The sequence below is a fragment of the Triticum urartu genome, chromosome 6, assembly GCF_003073215.2.
Source record: "Triticum urartu cultivar G1812 chromosome 6, Tu2.1, whole genome shotgun sequence".
Classification (NCBI taxonomy): domain Eukaryota; kingdom Viridiplantae; phylum Streptophyta; class Magnoliopsida; order Poales; family Poaceae; genus Triticum; species Triticum urartu.
The window spans coordinates 72,597,625-72,603,535 of NC_053027.1; the positions used below are offsets into that span (position 1 = coordinate 72,597,625).

At 46.3% G+C, this 5,911-nt stretch overlaps 1 pseudogene; it reads right to left on the reverse strand.

The window, feature by feature from the left end:
- Positions 1–262: 262 nt before the first annotated feature.
- LOC125516574 lies at positions 263–1,956 on the reverse strand (annotated as a pseudogene).
- Positions 1,957–5,911: the final 3,955 nt, after the last annotated feature.

Here is a 5,911-nt window from a genome sequence, read left to right on the forward strand (position 1 = left end):
CTCACAAGTGCAAACCAAGAACGGTTGCATGCATCATGAAACATTCATTATTACAAGTTTACCGAAAATAAAAAAGGCATACAGTAGCACAAGTCTCTAAATACACACTATTCAGTTTCATTTATTCATACAACCCATATGATAGACTGGCACTTGTCATAAGCTGATTTAATTTAGCACTTGAATTGTAGATTTGCAGTTACCTTTTCCTGGCAAACTTGCCCCAAGTGAAAACTATGAACACATAGGCTTTGTCATGCACCTAGTCAAAGAAGCGGAAATAAGCAGTTTCTGATAAAGAGTTTCTTGATATGTCCAATGTTTCTAGATTTCTGGGCAATTGAGGTATTCTTCCAGATATATTGTTTGAACTAGAATATAATGCTCCCAGTGACATGTTACCCATATTTTTTGGCAAGGCACCACTTATTCTGTTATTGGAGATATCCAAGTATGTGATCTTTGAGAAGGAACTAGAGAACCAATTTGGAAACCTATCGGTTATTCCTGTGCTTGAGATGTGAATGCGAGTAAGATCCACTTGCCACCTAAGCCATGCAGGAAATAGAGGACCCATCTGGCAAGATGCAAAACTGTCTTCTTGCAGTCTGAAGGGAGGAACCCATTCTGAACCCACCACAATCTCCAATTGATTGTCAGATAAATCTATTTGCTCTAAGCTTTTTAGACCATGCAAATGTTCTTCTGTGATCAAACCATCCAAGTGATTCTGACTAAGATCCAACCAAATCAAATTAGTGAGATTACCGATTTCAGGTGTCACATGTCCAGTCAGGTGGTTGCGAAATAGGTATAAAGCCTTCAGATTTGTAAAGTGCCCTATAACTTCTGGTATAGGCCCAGTAATTTTGTTAAAACTGAGATCAAGAATGACTAAGCTGGTGCGGTGTCCCATCCAATTTGCTAGAGGTCCTGGCAATTGGTTACCCGATAGGAGCAACTCCTGCAACTTGTTTGAGGAACATTGTGGGAGCCTCTCCGCTTCGAATCCATTTGAGAAACAATTGTCAAGGTTTATGAACCTCAAGTTGCATAGGTTCTTCAAGTCCGCCGAGTCCACGCTCATCGTGTTATTAGCTAAGAAGGATAATTCTTGCAAGGATACCATACCCCCAGTGCATCAGGAAGCAGACCATGCATGCCTTTGTTATAATCAAGGTAGAGCCGCTTGAGTCTTGTTAGGTTCCAGAACCAACAAGATGCAACCGGGTGGTCAAACTTGTTGACAGCGAGGTTGAGCACCTCAAGAGTTGTAGTAAGGTTTGAGTGTGGGAGCGATTGGTTCGCACTTGTTAGCGAGCAACCTTCAAGATCAAGGGACCTCAAAGGAAGGGCATTTACCGCATGAGCCCAATCAGCCACCGTACTCAGGTCCACAAAAAACAGGCTGAGAAACCTTAGAGATGGCAGACGTGTTAACCACGAGAGATCCTCGGAGTACATGTTTCCATAGCTTGAGAGGTCAAGATAGTGCAGTTTGGAGAGGTTGCCGAAGTGGGGAGGCACTTCGCCAGAAAATGGTACTCCGGATAGGTTGAGATATCTCAGGTTACCTAGGGAACCCGGAAATTTGGGAATACTATCAGCTGGGCCAACAAGGCTGTTGGAGGTGAGATCAAGATGTTCTAGGTGCCGCAGGGAGAGCAAGGAAGGACTTATCTCACCGACCAGCTCCTGTCCTTGAAGGTTAAGAGCGACGACATGGCCGGTCCGGTTGCTGCACCGGACACCTCTCCACTGGCAGCAGTCGTCTTTGCACCATGAGGCGAGGAGGCCAGCGGTGTCGCTGGTGATAGTGATGCCTTGCTTGAATGCCAGCAGGGTGTCCCTCTCCTGCCTCATGCAGGCGGTCGCCGGTGGCCGCTGCACCAGTGCATGTGATGAGGCGGCGAGCAGGACCGCGAGGAGGAGGAGCAACTTTGGAGGAGGATGCATGGTGGGCACCAGGCAGACGGTGGTGTGGGCAGTCCACATATCGGCTTCATGCTTTTAATGAATATATATATATATATATGGTCTCAGTTCACTAGCCCGTCCTCGGTTGGAGTTGCCGAGTCACACTAGTAGAAAAAGGTCCATTTGTCTCGATTCGTAAGGCCCATTTGTCCCGGTTTAGGAACTGGGACTAAAGGGTCGTTACTAAAGCCCTTGGCCTTTAGTCCCGGTTCTTATACGAACCAGGACAGATGGGCCTCCATGTGTCTGCTGCGGCGAGCCCAGGCAGGAGGGCCTTTGGTCCCGGTTGGTGGCACCAACCGGGACCTATAGGCATCCACGCGTCAGCTTTTCAGGGGCTAGGGTTTTTGTTTTTTTCTGAAGGGGGGGAGGATTTGGGGGGTTTTGTATGGTTAATTAAGGTGTTTCACATATTGTGTTAGGTAGCTAATTAATTAATAGAGAGAAGTGTCCTCTCTTATCTCCGTGCTTGGTCGACCCTATGTACTATACGTATAGAGAGGCTCTTGACACGCTAGCTAGTAAGCAAATGAAAGAAACCATTAAGTACAGAAGTTCATCATGCATACCGAGAGAAGTGATATTGACCTCTCCTTCTCTGAGAGATTGCACGAACAACAAGTTTTCGTATATCTATCCGACGCTACTGTCTACATATATACAATAAGATCTCTTACAATATAATCTCCCCTAATTATATAAGAACTTAGCTTCGACATGGTATTCTCCGGCTTTATTGATGACGTGGTCAACAAAGAATCCCGCCAATTCCTCTTGAATTTCTTTCATGCGATCTTCTGGTAGGAGTTCATTCCGCATCTGCCGTGTCTAATTTCAAGAAGGGGGTTAATACATATATATGAATGAAACTCAATAGAAATGATGGTGTAATAAAATGAAATTGTGAATAGTATTGCTTACACACATCAAATTGTCTTTGAGAGTAGCCCCGCTTATTTTTGCAAGTCGCGTTGTAGATGAACTCGCAGACGTAGTATCATCATTCCCTTGTTCCTGCCACAAGCACTTTACGAGAAATAGAGGTCAATCAAACTGATAATGAAGCATTATAAATGGCATCGATGAAAGTAGCTAGAATCAACGAGAGATGCGCGAAAGTAGCTAGCTAGTAGTACTTACTTTCGGGTATGTATATCACAGCCCCTTTGGCAGTCCCGGAGCTTCTGCGATGAACTTTTTCCAAACCCTGCAAGACAAAGATAATAATTATTACTTGAGATATCAGAAAATGAACAAAAAGTTGCCGATATGGTGTGATAATGATCGATTGAACTTACTTGTGGAGAATTTTAGTCATGTCCGCATAGGTCTCAGGATCTTTTCGTCTCGAGTCTAAGACGATTACTAGTCCCTGCTCAAGCTTAATCTCCAAGAGAATATAGTGGAAGTTGCGCACGCATGCATAACTCATCAATTAATTACATTACTATAACCACGAGTAATAAGGGAAACCGAATATGCACAAGACAGTAACACTCACTTGAAGTTGTAAGGAAAGAGTATTTTATCTTTGTTTTGATTTATTACCAAAGATTTGAGCAAGTTGGCCTCGGCTTCTTTGGCATTCTTTTTCAACATATTCATCTATGATATTTGTGTTAATGAACCCAATATCATATATTTCTTCTTTTCTGCACTCGACGATCTTTAATCTGCATAATATAGTGAGGATAATTATAAATACATGCAATGAAAGAGCTGAGCTATATATAGAGACTTAATGACAGAAGTAGTACTTACAGACAGTAGCAAGTGGCTGTTAATGGAAGAACTCCTCAAATGGAATAGACAACAGATCAATCCCAACTAGGTCGTGCTCCTCTTTAACTCTCAGCGTCAAAGTATTCGTCCCCCAGACTCTCTGCAGGTTTTCATGTACCAATCATGCAATCTTCGCATCATCGTTGTTAGAGATTTTTCATCTTTGATGAGAGGCTTCCCGTCATGGTATTTGTGTTCGTCCACCTCCAAGGATTCAAAATGTACATCGTCGGCCAGGTAATCATCAAGATTGGTATAACCGGGCACCATCCTCTGATCATTAGCGACGATATCGCTAGACACCTTGATCGGGGGGCACGATTGGTTCACTTGTTCACCGAGCTGGGCAATTTTTTCACTTCTCATCGTTCTGCTAACCTTCAATCACTGATAGTACTTCCCGACCGCTCCGCTTTGATATATACCTTTTCAGTAATGCGCTCATAGTTTGTTTTTGGCGGAGACTTTGGTGGTTTCCTCAGGGCATCAATTGTGCGCTTTAATTTCACCAAATCTATCTTCTCCACTGGAGATGGATGTTTCTTTGCTTTCACCCCATCAAAGAAGTCCTTCACTTCGGTTTCCACGATCTTCGCATTTTTCTCCATGGTCCTCTCGTATGGTAACTTCTCTAGAGGCTTGAGAGATGGACCGAATCTGTATTGCCTCCCGCCTCTGGCTATACTGCTAGACGTCGGAGCAGACGGAGCGGCTGCGGCTGTCTTCTTTCATTGCTTACAAGGCGAAGGAGAAGTACTACGACGCACTGGAGCAGCCGGAGCAGCGGCGGGTCTCTTCCGCCCTTGCTGGCGAGGCGGGTCAGGAGGAGGCTGGCTACTCGAGCGCGCCAGCGCAGGCGAAGAAGGAGGCGGAGTGCCGCCACGCGCCGGAGAAGGAGGCTGAGTCCCCTGATCACTCGCCGGAGGAGGAGGCAGAGTTCCCTAACTCGCCAGAGGAGTAGGAGGAGGAGGCAGAGGCGTCTAGTTCAGAAGGTTGATGAGCTCCTTCTGCCATAGGCATGGAGTCTTCAGAGAAGAACCCAGTCGAGTCTCAACTTCACCCGTAGGGTGGTCAAGCTCGAGGTCCTCAAATCCGTCAATTATTTCATCCACCATCATCCTAGCATATCCTTCTGGAATCGGCCGACAGTGAAAAGTTGCGCCAGGTTCAGAAGGTGCAACAGAGCCAACAGCCGCCTTGACTTTCAATTTCATCCATTGCGTCATAAGGTAGCAATGTTGAGACTCCGTGATTAAGTCCACGGGGTAGATAGCAGGAGCCGTGAAGACAGGCTCCAGCTGAAGCATCTCGGTGGAAGCCCCGCTGCTGCTCCGCTGAGATGGCGGGGTAGCTTCGGGGGAAGCTTCAGCAGGTCGCTTGCTGCGATCTGCTTCTTGTTCCTCTATCACTTGTACCCTTGTGTGCAATACCTGCATTTGGGTCTGCTCCACTTTCTTCCTCCTCTCCTGGCATTTGTAACTGTCTGCGTCCGGAAACCCAGCCTTCCACGGAACGGAGCCTGGCATGCCTCGTGTCCGTCCAGGGTGCTCAGGATTCCCGAGGGCCATTGTGAGCTCGTCGTTCTCTCTGTTTGGAATGAACATCCCTTGCTGCGCTGCACCGATATACTGCCAAAGCTTCGTGATGGGTATTCACAGTTGCTCGTTCATCCAATGACACTTCCCTGATAGAGGGTCCAAGGTTCCGCCAACCTCGAAGAACCAAGTCCGGCAATGGTCTGGCCAGTTCAATGTCTCTGGTTCGACCCCTTTATCAAGCAGGTCATTCTCAGCCTTGGCCCACAATGGCCGGGCTTTGAGGTAGCCACCTGACCCCGTGCGATGGTGAAGCTTCTTCTTCACAACATTTTTCTTGTTTGTCGCTGACATCTTCTTACTCTTGTCCGATGTCTTGTGGGCCACAAATTCGTCCCACTGATCTCTGATATTCTCATACCGTCCGGTGAATTATGGTGTCTCTTCTTTGTCGACAAACATTGTTTTCAGCTCATTCTTCCACCTCCTGAATAGTTCTGCCATCTTCTTAAGAGCATGAGACTTGATCAATTGCTCTTTAACTAGCTTCTCCGGATCCTCCTCTGGCGGTAGGGTGAAATTTTCCTTCAGCGCGGTCCAAAGATCATCTTTCTGCA